The sequence below is a fragment of the Sinohyriopsis cumingii genome, chromosome 9, assembly GCF_028554795.1.
Source record: "Sinohyriopsis cumingii isolate HCF-2022 chromosome 9, ASM2855479v2, whole genome shotgun sequence".
In the NCBI taxonomy this organism is placed as follows: Eukaryota; Metazoa; Mollusca; class Bivalvia; order Unionida; family Unionidae; genus Sinohyriopsis; species Sinohyriopsis cumingii.
The window spans coordinates 111,196,435-111,212,835 of record NC_142969.1 but is presented as its reverse complement, the minus strand read 5'-3'; positions in this window follow the sequence as shown (position 1 = coordinate 111,212,835).

Sequence of the window (16,401 nt, the reverse complement as noted above, 5' to 3'; positions counted from 1 at the left end):
TAGATGATTGAAGTGTGACTGTTTTTATTAATGCGACAGCTTAGATGATTGAAATGTGGTCCGTTTCGATTACTACGCCATCTTAGATGATTGAAATATGGTCCGTTTCGATTACTACGCCATCTTTATATGAATAAAACGTACCCTGTTTAAATATATTCTACTTCAAACTTTGCTTTAATGTCTTTTTTTCTTTTGATGATTTATGCATAACAATGTCAGACAGTGAAGAGTGTACCCGTGATCTCAAGCATGTACACATTTTAAAGAAAAGAAAACGTTTTCTAGTCAATGACCTGTGGGTATTATATATGAGTAAAGCCTTAGAGCGGTACTTTCTGTTTTGATTACATAAATGCATGTCAGATTTTATATATTCCGATAATTTAGACAATACTTTTGGACATAAAATGTCAGTACTACAGTACCATGCAATATATATATATATATATATATATATATATATATATATATATATATATATATATATATATATATATATATATATATATATATATATATATATATATATATATATGTATATATAAGGAAGAGAAATAAATGGTAGATATAACAAAACAACCACATATAATGGGACTATCTTTTATTGAGAGAAAGAGAGATAAACAGCCAATACCTTTTGATACACATTACAAAATATGCGTTATCTAAAATAGTTGTGTCAGTGAGTTAGGGTTCTGCATTTTCTTTCCTTGGAACGAAATCATTGCGTATGGGACTCATGTTCCCAAAAGTAGCGCAAAACCTTAGTGGTAAATTACACCTATCAACCAAATAGTAAACACTGTGTCAGTTATTCTCTGATTGCACTATTGGTCTAATTTGTTTTATCTATAGTGAACACCGTTCCATGAATGCACATAATTATATGTCACAAACCACAGCTGGTCTTCATAAAGTTGAAGTCCTTTTCTAAACATTTATATTACTATGATTGTAATAAACAAAGCGTTCCATAACATAAGTAGCTACTTTAGTTTCAGAATTTTCAAAATGCTTTCTCACCGCTCGTAACAGTTTCTTCAGCCTCTTTGTCATAATTGCCGCTAGGTTGCGCTTTGGTCTTCAGTCTCATTCACAGTATAGTTATCTTCTGTTCACAGCAGTACACTTTCGTTGTCACTAAAACTATAATCGACCAGATTTCTCGCTTCGTTAAGAGACCCACTTTTCGGTCGATGCGATGCCAGCCTGTTCCCTGTCTCAACAATGCATGACTGATCATTTGTGAAGCTATATTCAACGAGCCGTTGTTGGTCATGCTTCCCATTTGTGAGATTTCTCCTTGCATCATCAGTGGATGGTATCTCAGTATTTAATGATTTCTCAAAAAACTTGTAAATGTCTTTGCTGTGATGCATATAATCTTTATCCGGACCGGCCATCCCGTTTTCGGTATCAATTCGGTTGATATATGAATGAAGCGTGTCTTCTAGAAATCCAATGTCCAGAGCAGAGCAGTCTCTAGATCTGTCATGCCTCTGGCCCGAATCATTCTCTGACCGGAAACTCCTATCCAGGAAGAAGAAACATTTGTCTTCCGTTTCTTTGGTACTACATGCCTCCTCAATGTAACAGGAATACTCACCATCGCCCATGATTCTACTATGATTGTGTCCAAAGCTTTCCGGATCGACCTGTCCGATACATGGCGGCCTTGTACCGATGTCACTGGGGATGTACGTCGTTGTTTCATTTGTATGTTTCACTTTAAGACGTTTTGAGTTAGCAAATTTGACCGCTGGAAATTTTGGATCTGTTATTACGAAATTGTGTCTCTCGATCACTGGAGTGCTATGTATGGGGTCAGGTATCTTAGGTGACAATATGTTCTTGTTGAGATTACGTTGTTCTCTCCGTCTATGCCTGTGAATCTCTTGCATTGTAAGATCGTTAGAAAACATTGTTTGACCAGGACTCAGTTTCCTAAGGTGTCGTATATTTGACTCTTGCGATGGTATCTTCTTGGAATGAGATTCCATTATTGACCTCAGTCTCTGCTTTTGAAAATGTACAATTCTGGACAGGCGTTTCATATTTTCATTTCCAGGAGGAGACTGTCCTTGACAGTTGTAGCATTTTTTGTCATGGCGTTTATGGTGACCTCGTTCTGGCGTCGACACTCGGAGCTTTGTGTCGATGCCACTTTTCCTCCTCAAAACCAGTTGAACTTTGTCTTTTTTTGACCCCCAAGCTCTCAAAAGTTTATGAATTTTAGTTTTCCCGGACAATTCTCGATCCACTCCGTACATTGATTCGTACAAAGCATACATGTGCCCATTTTCCTTATCGATGTTTATATGCCGATGAAGTGATTTGATGACATCATCACAAGTTGAGTTTTTCGTCACGTTCTTTATAACGTGGTCTTTTGCACTCAAGAGGATGTGAACCTCATACAACTTTGTTTTCTTAATATCTGCCATCTGTAAAATAAAAGATGAAGGAATTTTTGTTAAAACTGGACAAGAAATATATTTTGACGTACAAAAAATAATTCATAGGCAAGTATAATATACTTTCAAAATATTTTCCGATCAAATGTAACATACAGTTATAGAGAGACGCGTCATCTCTGTGACGGATTTTGCACTATGAGCCATTGGTCACTGTCAGGGGGCGAAGATAAAAGGGGGAGGGGAATGCGAAAGGCTTATGCAGAAATGAATCGTGGAGATTTGTGAGAACAAGTCATTACGGTCGCTCAAGGCGGGGATCTTTTGGAGTATTTTTCAAATTATCCAACACTTTATTTGCTTCTTAGCCTGCTTTATATGGTAATCTGTTCTCTAATTAAAAATCCATCCGGGTTTTAATATTGACTAATTGTGAAAGGTTACTTTACATTAAATAAAAATCGGTAATCTGACTTATTGTTGAGAAATGTAAGCTGAAATAAAAACATCATAACAAAGATACCAGCCTGTTTTAACATAGAATGAAACTGCTTGGAGTAAAAGTAATTATATCTTTTGTCGGGCGTAAATGGCTGGAGGGGTGGATTTATATTCTTTGATAAAACCGCTTTGTTTACAAGGGCTAATGAAACATCATCCGGGCTATTTGGAAACCTTACATAAATAAGAAAAGTTCATTAGTTTAAAGACAACAAAGCCTCAAGATTAGTGACTTTTTTAAAACCCTATTCACTGGAGCCGCAGTGCTTTAATGGTTACCATGCCGTATTCGCGACCATCGGATCACTCCAGGTGGGCTATCGTGGTGTATCCTAGGGCAAGGCACTAAATAACCATCACGTCACCTAAACCCCAAACAAATTATTTTGGCCTGTTGATAACATTTTATAAATATCACGTACTTTTACCCAAGTCTTTAGTACAACTTATGTTGGCAATGGTAACGACTAACTCTACCCAGAATTCAAAGTTATTAGCACGATGGAACGTTCATCAACATAGTTGATTGTTTTCTACATTTTGGATGTTTTATTTTTTTTTCTTCTTTCCCTGATAGTGCAAAGCATTCGCAGAATCGCTCACAAGCTAAATAAGGGAGATGATACAGATACAGGAGTTTGTGGACACAAAGATCGGGCTTGGCTACATTTCGATTAGTCCTATGAGCACTGTAGGAACATTGTAGATGATATCAATGAATAAAATTAGCTAGATAAATTCCAAACTTAATTGAGATGGTGATCAAGAGGCCCCCCCCCCTCTATCTCTCTCTCTGTCTCTCTGTCTCTCTCTCTCTCTCTCTCTCCACACACACTGTTCATCAATATATCTGTTTAACTATATGCCCATCGGTTTCGGTTTATCTACGGAAGTATAAATCTTACTCGTTGAGTCAGATTAACAGAATTATGAAATAACTAGTCTATTGAAGAGGTATCTATTAATACTTTGCCTTTTCCATGATCAATTTGGTGGTCATTATGAGAATTGATTGTCTATAATGTCAGATAACTATGATGATCATCATTATCAGTGTCGTCGTCGTCATCGTCATGGTGGTGGTGGTGGTTACGATGACGACGATAATAGTTAAGATGATGACAATAACGTTCTTTTTTCATGTCGGTAAATTTACCAAAAAAACCCCAAAAAGAAATCTGTTTCTTTCCATCTAAGATGCTGGAGGTCGCGGGTTCGAACCTAGGCAGAGTCATACTAAAGACTTTTAAAAGTGATACTAACAGTTGCCTCGCTAGGCGCTCCGCATTAAGAGGTTAGTTTTAGACTGGTGATCCTGGTGTCAGGATAATGTGACTGGGTGGGACATCATGCTACGGCATGATACCCCAGTGCTGGACATCACTGTAAACTTCCACGCTGCATACATCGTACCGATATTACTGAAACATTCTTAAAGCTATGTTAACAATCCATATCACACACACACACACACACACACACACACACACACACACCATTTAAGAATTCTGCTTTTCTCACGGTTCAGATTTCTTTTTCACAAAATTCAAAATAACTTGTAAACGACTAGACTGTCTCGAAAATGTTTTTCTACAATCTGGAAAAAGTAGTCTGAAGTGTCGCAGTTTATAGTGATGTCTAGCACTGGGGCAATCTGCCGGAGACCCAGTCACATTATCCTGACACCGGGCCGACCAGTCCTTACACTAAACTCTCATTGCTGAACGCCAAGCGAGGCACCTGTTCGTACCATTTTTTTAAATAAGTATTTGGTATGACTCGGCCGGGGATCGAATGCACGACCTCCAGCATTCGAGGCGGACGCTCTAACCACTAGGCCACTGGAGCGGTCCTTATGTTTATGATAAAGTCAATACGATTCGTTGCTACGAAATAGCCTATACAGGTAATTGGTAGATACGAGTTTGCATTGAAATCAACCAAACAAGTTAAAGTATGACATTTACGATAATATTTACATCTCTACAAAGTAGTATCCCATTATATGCTATAAAACTGACACGGTTTGAGATTCTCGTGCGATGCATGGAATGCCTCTGTCGATATCAAGATAAAGGTCGCACAAATAACCGGGTTTAACAAGAGGATTTGCTTTTACAAAAAAATCCAGGAATTTAAATGGCCATTAGAAAACTATAAAAATCGTTGAAAAATATAAGTCGTCTTAACCTGAGGTTATTTTCTGATCGCGAAGCGTCATTCAATAGTTTTCACATACGTGTTTGTGTCTACGCAGAATGACTGGTTTACTGTTCATTTGTACAGTTTAGAGTAGCTTTTCTTCTGCGCCAGTGTTAATTACAGGTTCGATAACCATTACCAGGTCGGATGACAAATAAAATAACCCCTTTAGACATTTTATTCCCACTGTATCGAAACAAGAATGAGTGGTAAGTAGTCAACTGGTTTACACGCTCTTGTTCTTCATTTCAGCTTCAAGTATACCATTAGGAAATTTATTTGCATATATAAACAAGAATATAAAAATGGGGAAGATTTAATTCACACAAAGAATTAGTAACAAGTATTCCTAAATAGCTGGTTTGAAAATTGATGTCGATATTATTATGAATACCCTGACACAAAACGAGTGCTTGTGTATTGGCAAGTAGAATCACCAGTACGGGACGAAAAAAAGTCAGTTTAGTACTTTAAGTCGGCACTTAACTAGGTCAGACTCTTTCTGAGAGAGAGAGAGAGAGAGAGTAGCGCATTTGGATACATTCAAATTCAGGTTAATTTACGTTTGATCGACATACAGTGACATCCTATTATCATAAAAATGACAGTAAATTGCGTTTAATCAATTAGTGGGCATGGGATTGAATGTGGGGTAGAGACATAAATTATAAATCATTTTTGCTTTATTATATATTGGAAGCAGTGAGTAATTGGTGATTTTCTCAAATGTCGTGTTTTCTTTCATTTCATCTTTTTTTTAAACCTTTTGTTATTATCTCGAACAAGATAAATTAATAACCAAAGAATAATCTTAAATAAAATATCAAAATCTTAAATATTAGATACCTTATCGCGGTGAATTAAACCATTGGAGACAATCACTGAAATATATAATACGTAAAACATGTCCAACCTTATTATATACTCCATTTATCATTCGTTACAGGTGACAGGAACGGAGGAAACAACCGGATCGGAAAGTAAAAGTCGTTTTAAATCACATTTTTAGGTCGCGTAATTCATTTTTTAATTTACAGCATAAATTTTTTTGCCCTGGAATGAATCGAAAAGGAGGCATTGCATGGAATTTGTATATTGACTGATAGTACACATCATAACCATAAGATATACAATTACTTTTTTTTGCAGTCTCATACCTACCAACAGTATAAACAGGCGTTTAAAACGGTATAAATACAACTTGATAAAGAATCATCCAAATAATATGAACAAATTTTTACAGTGCCCAAACTTTCTTTTCTTTCAGTTTGGATTGGTGCTTTACGGCACAGCAGCACAATTAGGTTATTTGTGTCGAGGCAATTGAAGTAATGTGCGTTGCCCAAGATCCACACCTTTTCTTTATAAGTATGAAATATATAAGTGTACAACCTAATAGAAAAATTCATATAGCGTACAAACTTCTTGCACAAGTGCAGAACTCCAGGTCCGTTTTGGTTTTAACCTCCGTGATTCTATCCACCGTATTCATCGTGTCAATTTTATATTCCTCCATCGTTGTCTTTTTTATTTTTATTCAGGAGGGGAAAATTCTTGTCAAATGCACTCGATCATGTTCGGATATTATTTGACAATACGAGAACCAGACCATCTTTGATTGAATAAAATTTCTATCACTTCAGAAAATAAATTGAGAACAGAAAATAAAATTTCTCTGATGTCAGAAAAAAGTGAGAAGAGAAACGAAATAGAAACATCTTACCTGTCTGAATCCACAGAATACATGCACATGCAACCTAGGCTGAATACTAATCAATTTCAGATACTGTCAAAATTACTGAGTTCAAACAGTTCTCCAGTAATGTTCAAATATTATATCTGCAACCTTTCAAAGCAGGAGATTCTGTTTAAACTTGCAAAATCAAATGAATGTTTACTTCCAAACTATAGAGATGTTCTTGGTTCCAAGTATTATATGGTAGTGACGTTTAGCTAGGGCACCTCCCCTTTAATACGTCGGAAAAGCCCAGACAGGTCATGCAGTTTTGACTATTACAGTCTATGCAACCGCCGGGGGTGCTTCGCGGATAATTGTTTGTAATTCTATAACTTCTGACACGTGCTATCTATTTCCTAAGTCAAGTAGCTAGGCCCACTGGACTAGTAACTTGTCAGACCGTCTTGGCCGATTTTGTCAACTTGCTGCACAGCATGGTCAAATTAGACAATAAATTGGATTAAATTTCACAAATTTCCTTCTTATCCCTCACCCTATGTCCGAAACAAATCGTTTTATTGCTGAATGTAGACATGAAGAGCCACTGAAGTGATATTGTTAAAAACTCACACCAAAGAAACGACCTAATTGGTAGCATGTGGAACGGACAAAAGTCTACTTGCGGGGAAAATCAGGTTTTAGCCTCTCTTGCAAATAAGATCTTGGAAAGATCATCCGTTTTTGACGCTTAATAAAGTGTTTCTTCTTTGACAGGCAAGTAATCCTTGTAGTCACTAATCAGGGTATATTGTTGTCACATAATTTGCCGTATTTTCCGTGTGAAAATATTAGAGAACCACGAACCGGTCTCTTTTGAGGAAAAAAGAATCGAAAAGGTCGTGGAGAGAAAGGATTATTTTTGTCCGAAACAGGTGCACGCCAAGTCCAATCATGTAGTCTAGAGAAAATAAAACACTGAATTTAGTAGTAGTAGTAGTAGTAGTACTAGCTGTAAATCGTATTAGTGGTAGCAATAGTAGCGGGGATGCAAAATTAAGCCACAATCGCTTTACATGTCAATCTAAAGTGATGTACAAGTGCGGTTGTGTATTTAACAAACGAGTAAGACATAAATAATACTTTGTTCATAATAAAATCTTAATCATTACTAACTTATGATTTTGGGTCATTGGTTGTTATTGTTGCTGTTATTATTATCATTATTATTATTATTATTATTCAACTTACTACCGTGCTCAAGTTTAGTAACCTCGTTTCTGTTCCTAAAACAACAGTGCCAGACATTGGGAGTGGGTTTGTGCATGTACTCATTGGAATATTTATTTTATTAAATGTAGGAAACACCCAGATACGGAATTATCTCAGTTATAACTAGATATCAAAATATCATACAGATTATCGTCTTCAACAATTCAAGTGCCAAGTGTAAATCGCCAACTTCGCTCGAGGGTGTTAACTTTTCTGATTTTCAAGTACATACGTGCTTTGACAGGTCTGTGGTTAGTGTAAATATCTATTGAAGTAATGATCCAGTTTCGGATGTCATGTACTGAAATCGGAATACGGTCAAATTAGTCAAAGATTAACTTCCATGCTTCTTTATATTTCAGATACGCAAAATAAGTATAAGTATAAATCGCGTTTTATTTTACGTTTGATAAATGATTTCGTATTTCTCTAATGGTTTTAACTTTTGTATAATCAGTCTCACATTCAAAAGAGACTAAAATGGCATACAATTTTAAAAAATACTTTTTTTATGAAACGAAAGATCGATTCTAGTATTTCTTTATTGGAAATGTTCTTTCAGATAACATGATGTATTTACAGTAAGCAAACATCCATCAAAGTTTGTTTTCTACATTTTTATTAAGTTATATAAAATAAAATGTTTGTTACACCAAGTGTTCAACATGTCTGACTCGGGTAACGAACATAATCGTGTTGAGTATGGAAATCACAGAAACAGAAATATCTTAACCAGTCAAACCAGCACTGATACTGTAATATTTGATAGTATAAATATGACACCGAAAAAATAACTGTTTTGATATTGTCTTTGGTAACGGTCAATTTCATACTATTTTCACTGTGACTCTGCTATTACCACTTTAAGATGCACTGAAAGATATAATGGTGTCTTGAAGCGAACGAGAGACAGGTAAATCCAGACTGGGATAGAAGTGATATAATAAAACGACTCGATAATTGCATCTTGAACTCCTCACAACGGGCATTAGGATGCTGTACAAACCTTTTAGAGACTGTCCCTCGGGTCCTTTGTCAGCGGAGATGTTAATTGAATAAGGATATAAATGGTTTTCCTCAGCAGTAATTCAAGAAAATAGATGCATTACGTTGACAAGTTGTAAACATGTTCATAAAACCTAGTTGTGCGTGAAATCCTCACACATTGGCACACATACGTATTCTGAAATACAAGCCATGAAGATTGTTGGTAAACTCAGAGAAAACTACCTAACCTCAACGCAGATTGTATACTTTTATTATTTACACTGATTCGTATCTATTCCGTTATCGTATCCCCTTTATATATCCGATAATATTGTTTTATGACCACTTATTGTTGTCACTTTTTTCTCTGATTTCTATAACCTGACCATTACAATGAATTCTCGAGGGTGCCCTTCTCTCGGTCAATTTATTTTAGCAGTAATGTAAGTACGAGATGAGGGAATATCGCAATTGCATGTCCAAGACCACAAGGAGGGGTACTGATAAATGTATTTGGCATTGAGGAGTAAGTAAAAAAAAAAATCGCAAGATTATTTTGAATAAACGCGTAAAAAGAATAATTGCATACCAGTTTTCTTTTTCGTAACTATTAGAACATAAAGTTACGTTTCATTCACACAAACACACAAATTGTTTAATTATCGTTCGATTCTTGCTTCTCAGACTTCTATAAACATTTATTTTGTATGTTATAACTAAACACACCGCCCTAATCATGTTATGAAATAACAAAAATAATCACAGCAACATATTCTGACAAAAGAGGTAGATTGTCAATGTTTATCGACAATGCTGGTACAAAATAGTTACAGACTTTTATTCATGTTATGGGGTCTTTCTTTCTTTCTTTCTTTCTTTCTTTCTTTCCTTCTTTCTTTCTTTCTTTCTTTCTTTCTTTCTTTCTTTCCTTCCTTCTTTCTTTTCTTTTCTTTCTTTCTTTCTTTCTTTCTTTCTTTCCTTCTTTCTTTTCTTTTCTTTCTTTCTTTCTTTCTTTCTTTTTTACATTTTAATGCTAGGATGTAGTGGTTATGAAAATGTCGTGGACTTATTACAGTTATGTCCCATACTTGAAGGAGTGACTTTAATTCATTCACTGACTTAGCGAAATGTTTACTGTTTATAATAGATTGACAAACATTGTGACGAATTATCTTATAAACAAATAAGATATAGCATGAATTGGTAAGAACACAGCATGAATAGGGAAGTATACAACATATATAGGGAAGTATACAACATGAATAGGGAAGTATACAGCATGAATAGGGAAGTACACAAGATGAATAGGGAGGTATACAGCATGAAATGGGAAGTACACAACATGAATAGGGAAGTCTACAACATGAAAAGGTAAGCACACAACATGAATATTAAGGTAAAAAACATGAATAGGAAATTATACAAGATGAATAGGGACGTATATAACATGAATAGGGATGTATATAACATGAATAGGGAAGTATACAACATGAAAAGGTAAGCACACAACATAAATATTAAGGTAAAAAGCATGAATAGGGACGTATACAACATGAATAGGGACGTATATAACATGAATATGGATGTATATAACATGAATAGGGATGTATATAACATGAATAGGGAGATATACAGCATTAATAGGGAAGCAGGGAAGTATACATCATGTATACGGAAGTATAAAGCATGAATAGTTAAGTATAGGAACAGTGCCAATAAATCCACATGGACCTGATCTCTGGCATTGACTAATTTAAGATTCAGACTCGAGGAATGCTCCAATTTCAACATAAATGATGCAATCCGAGAATAATTTACTGCATTTCTTTTCTCATTTGAACATAATAATAATTATCATCTACTAATTGTATTTTATTTTGTTTTATTTAATTTAATTTATTTATTTATTTATTTATTTATTTATTTATTTATTTATTTATTTATTATTATTATTATTATTACTATTAGTAGTAGTAGTAGAAGTAGTAGTAGTAGTAGTAGTAGTAGTGGTAGTGGTAGTTGTTGTTGTCGTGGTGGTAGTACATGTAATAGTAGTAATTAATATTTTCGAAAATGACATGTATTGCAATATCTTTTGTTATAATGAAAGACCTGTATTCAATGACGGTATTAAATGACAATACAGCACTTAGTGCATTACTCATATCAACCTCCGAATATGTGTGAATGAATGAATAAGGTTACCTCTTTCGCCGATCCCTTCCCCACCAAGAAAATAAATAGAATTAAAGGAAATATAAAATTTGGCTAACATATTACTTGGCATCCTTCTTTCCACAAAGAAAAACCAAACTTAGCAATGAAATAATTTTTGTCCCATTCGAAGCTAATTACATTGCGTCCCAATCGAAGCTAATTTCATTGCGTCATATTCGAAGCTAATTATGTTGCGTCCCATTCGAAGCTAATTGCATTGCGCCCCATTCCAAGCTAATTACATTGCGTCCCGTTCCAAGTTAATTACATTGCGTCCCATTCCAAGGTAACTGCATTGCTCGTTTACGTATTTTATACATAAATAAATGCAATTATTTTAAATGATGACATTTTCTAATGTAAATATCAAAGTACATACAAACTGTAATAACTGTCATTTCAATAACGAATTTGAAAATAAGAAAAGTAGATAGCTGTTTTGATTTCTTGGTTCTACCTGGGTGAGGTGGCGAGGCGCACCAGGCGCCAGGGCTCTTGCGTCCGTTATTAAGCCTTGAATCTCGATTTTTCAGCAAATTACATAACGTACCCGTAGAACAGGAATTTGCAAACTCATTTTCTGCAAGTGTGCGCTTCAAGAGCAAACTGTTACTGTATATATCGTTGCCGCCCAGGCCCCATTACCTCCTCCCCAAATACCACGCCAATACTATTTCGCATCACAGAGAGCGACAACGATCCATACATCGATGACTACTATCGACAGGGCACACAAATCAGTTAAAAGAGACGCCTTTCTTCGACAGTCACAAGTAGTTATATTTATGGGAAGGGGTATGGGTGTTGGGGTTGAGATTTTTTTTTGGTAAACGCCTGCAGATGTTATATTAATTTCAAATGACGCCGATTTATTTAATATTAAATTGCTGTGTAGACATATCTATATTTTTGTAAACAAACAGTCAGTAAATTAATCGATTTGTTAAAATTTATCTTTTCGGTACAAGCATAACAGTAATTTGTTGGAGGTGAAATTAATGGGCACAATGTGGAAATGACAGACATGCATATAATGGTACTTGATTTTCTTGTGTGAATGACATAATCTAGATGCCTGGAAACGCCACCAAATAGCATGAAATTACAGGAAAATCGTTGGCTGCCAGGGATCCGCCCCGTGTCCCTTTATGGGAGCTCACAGCGCTCCCCAAGCCCCCCCCCCCCCCCCAGCTGGCACTAGCCCTCTCCCAAAAATGCTACCCCGTATTCTGGCTCTTTGGGCCATCATCGTCGCCTGAGGGCCATTTATCCACTTGCCATGAGCATCATTTTATTCCCTTAGTATGCGATTGTTGGTACTTATTCCGTTCTTTTATTGTTCACTGACTTCGACATACCGATGTCAGATTACCTGTATTACAACACATACGAGATTCAGATATCAAAAGATTATCCCAAATGATGTAAGGGGGAACAGTTACATCAGTCTGATCCTCACCCCAAGGGCACTTGTTTAGCCATTCAGTGTCACCCTAAATAGTACAAAACGCTACAACTCTTGTCCAATTTTATCGTAACCTTCCATAGGTACGTTTCATTCATTTATTGATCTTAAAACCCTTGACACGTTTATTACAGTTATCGAATTTTGTAAAATACATTGTAAAACGTTTAAGGTGATTTTATTTCGTATGCTTCATTTACAGAGCTGTTCTGCCTAGAGTAGTGTCAACTTTTTCACTGATACAGTCAGATACGTCAGGTAATCTCCATCCCTTTCTGTCATATTATATATATATGTATGTATGTATGTATGTATGTATGTATGTATGTATGTATGTATGTATGTATGTATGTATGACTGGCTGATTGACTGACTAACGTTCTTTATTTCCTCTTCAGAAGAGATTTCATACACATATATATATACATACATATATTCATACATATATACATACATACACATATACACACATATACATATATACACACATATGCATACATACATACATATATATATATATATATATATATATATATATATATATATATATATATATATATATATATATATATATATATATATATATATTTATATCAAGACACGTAAAGAAAACGCAATATCTAAACACGTGAGTAAATTTATCTCATAAATCTCCCGTTTACACTAATCGCATGCAGAGTACACATACTTCGCCCATGCTACTCAGCTCATAAGTCAGTCTGATGAGACAAGAGTAAAAACGTTTTAGTCTAACATTTTCAAAGACCCGTTTTAGTCTAACATATTCAAAAACCCTTTTAGTCTAACATTTTCAAAGACCCGTTTTAGTCTAACATTTTCAAAGACTCTTTTAAGTCTAACATTTTCAAAGACCCGTTTTAGTCTAACATTTTCAAAAACCCTTTTAGTCCAACATTATCAAAGACCCGTTTAAGTCTAACATTTTCAAAGACCCTTTTAGTCTAACATTATCAAAGACCCGTTTAAGTCTAACATTTTCAAAGACCCGTTTAAGTCTAACATTTTCAAAGACCCGTTTAGTCTAACATTATCAAAGACCCGTTTAAGTCTAACATTTTCAAAGACCCGTTTAAGTCTAACATTTTCAAAGACCCGTTTAAGTCTAACATTTTCAAAAACCCTTTTAGTCTAACATTATCAAAGACCCGTTTAAGTCTAACATTTTCAAAGACCTGTTTAAGTCTAACATTATCAAAGACCTGTTTAAGTCTAACATTTTCAAAGACCCGTTTAAGTCTAACATTATCAAAGACCTGTTTAAGTCTAACATTTTCAAAGACCTGTTTAAGTCTAACATTATCAAAGACCTGTTTAAGTCTAACATTATCAAAGACCTGTTTAAGTCTAACATTATCAAAGACCTGTTTAAGTCTAACATTATCAAAGACCTGTTTAAGTCTAACATTATCAAAGACCTGTTTAAGTCTAACATTTTCAAAGACCTGTTTAAGTCTAACATTATCAAAGACCTGTTTAAGTCTAACATTATCAAAGACCTGTTTAAGTCTAACATTATCAAAGACCTGTTTAAGTCTAACATTATCAAAGACCTGTTTAAGTCTAACATTATCAAAGACCTGTTTAAGTCTAACATTATCAAAGACCTGTTTAAGTCTAACATTTTCAAAGACCTGTTTAAGTCTAACATTATCAAAGACCTGTTTAAGTCTAACATTATCAAAGACCTGTTTAAGTCTAACATTATCAAAGACCTGTTTAAGTCTAACATTTTCAAAGACCTGTTTAAGTCTAACATTTTCAAAGACCTGTTTAAGTCTAACATTATCAAAGACCTGTTTAAGTCTAACATTATCAAAGACCTGTTTAAGTCTAACATTATCAAAGACCTGTTTAAGTCTAACATTATCAAAGACCTGTTTAAGTCTAACATTTTCAAAGACCCTTTTAGTCTAACATTATCAAAGACCCGTTTAAGTCTAACATTTTCAAAGACCCGTTTAAGTCTAACATTTTCAAAGACCCGTTTAGTCTAACATTATCAAAGACCCGTTTAAGTCTAACATTTTCAAAGACCCGTTTAAGTCTAACATTTTCAAAGACCCGTTTAAGTCTAACATTTTCAAAAACCCTTTTAGTCTAACATTATCAAAGACCCGTTTAAGTCTAACATTTTCAAAGACCTGTTTAAGTCTAACATTATCAAAGACCTGTTTAAGTCTAACATTATCAAAGACCTGTTTAAGTCTAACATTATCAAAGACCTGTTTAAGTCTAACATTATCAAAGACCTGTTTAAGTCTAACATTTTCAAAGACCTGTTTAAGTCTAACATTATCAAAGACCTGTTTAAGTCTAACATTATCAAAGACCTGTTTAAGTCTAACATTATCAAAGACCTGTTTAAGTCTAACATTATCAAAGACCTGTTTAAGTCTAACATTATCAAAGACCTGTTTAAGTCTAACATTATCAAAGACCTGTTTAAGTCTAACATTTTCAAAGACCTGTTTAAGTCTAACATTATCAAAGACCTGTTTAAGTCTAACATTTTCAAAGACCTGTTTAAGTCTAACATTTTCAAAGACCTGTTTAAGTCTAACATTTTCAAAGACCTGTTTAAGTCTAACATTATCAAAGACCTGTTTAAGTCTAACATTATCAAAGACCTGTTTAAGTCTAACATTATCAAAGACCTGTTTAAGTCTAACATTATCAAAGACCTGTTTAAGTCTAACATTATCAAAGACCCGTTTAAGTCTAACATTTTCAAAGACCCTTTTAGTCTAACATTATCAAAGACCCGTTTAAGTCTAACATTTTCAAAGACCCGTTTAAGTCTAACATTTTCAAAGACCCGTTTAGTCTAACATTATCAAAGACCCGTTTAAGTCTAACATTTTCAAAGACCCGTTTAAGTCTAACATTTTCAAAGACCCGTTTAAGTCTAACATTTTCAAAAACCCTTTTAGTCTAACATTATCAAAGACCCGTTTAAGTCTAACATTTTCAAAGACCTGTTTAAGTCTAACATTATCAAAGACCTGTTTAAGTCTAACATTATCAAAGACCTGTTTAAGTCTAACATTATCAAAGACCTGTTTAAGTCTAACATTATCAAAGACCTGTTTAAGTCTAACATTTTCAAAGACCTGTTTAAGTCTAACATTATCAAAGACCTGTTTAAGTCTAAATTATCAAATGACCTTTTAAGTTCTAACATTATCAAAGACCTGTTTAAGTCTAACATTATCAAAGACCTGTTTAAGTCTAACATTATCAAAGACCTGTTTAAGTCTAACATTATCAAAGACCTGTTTAAGTCTAACATTATCAAAGACCTGTTTAAGTCTAACATTATCAAAGACCTGTTTAAGTCTAACATTATCAAAGACCTGTTTAAGTCTAACATTATCAAAGACCTGTTTAAGTCTAACATTATCAAAGACCTGTTTAAGTCTAACATTATCAAAGACCTGTTTAAGTCTAACATTATCAAAGACCTGTTTAAGTCTAACATTATCAAAGACCTGTTTAAGTCTAACATTATCAAAGACCTGTTTAAGTCTAACATTATCAAAGACCTGTTTAAGTCTAACATTATCAAAGACCTGTTTAAGTCTAACATTATCAAAGACCTGTTTAAGTCTAACATTATCAAAGACCTGTTTAAGTCTAACATTATC